The sequence below is a fragment of the Seriola lalandi genome, unplaced genomic scaffold, assembly GCF_002814215.2.
Source record: "Seriola lalandi dorsalis isolate HSWRI2012SDOR001 ecotype SW California unplaced genomic scaffold, Sedor1 jcf7180002053629, whole genome shotgun sequence".
NCBI classification, from domain to species: Eukaryota; Metazoa; Chordata; class Actinopteri; order Carangiformes; family Carangidae; genus Seriola; species Seriola lalandi.
The window spans coordinates 570-970 of record NW_019524182.1 but is presented as its reverse complement, the minus strand read 5'-3'; positions in this window follow the sequence as shown (position 1 = coordinate 970).

The window sequence follows — 401 nt, the reverse complement described above, 5'->3', positions numbered from 1 at the left end:
CCCCTACAGCGGCACCCGTACCGGGCCTTGGTTGTCATGGTTACATGTCTCGGTTAGGTTTAAGAAAAGGTCGTGTTTAAAATAAGAACTTCCTCAACATCACACAGTCGCCGTTGTCATGGTTACGATATAAACAGATGGTTTCACATGGGAATCGAACACTGCTCTCCTGTGTCCTGGTGAGAGAGCCTGCTAGCAACATGCTAATGTTAGCACGTGCTAAGGTGCCAGGTATCTTTTGAAATGTTTCAGTTCTTTAAGTTCGACTCATGGAAACATGATGTACTGGTTCATTATGTCTGTAAAACACTTTGTATTTCTGTAAGGAAGGTGCTTTATAAATAAAGTTTGTTTGAATTATATTATGATGTGGATCACATGATTAAACAAGAAATAAAAAG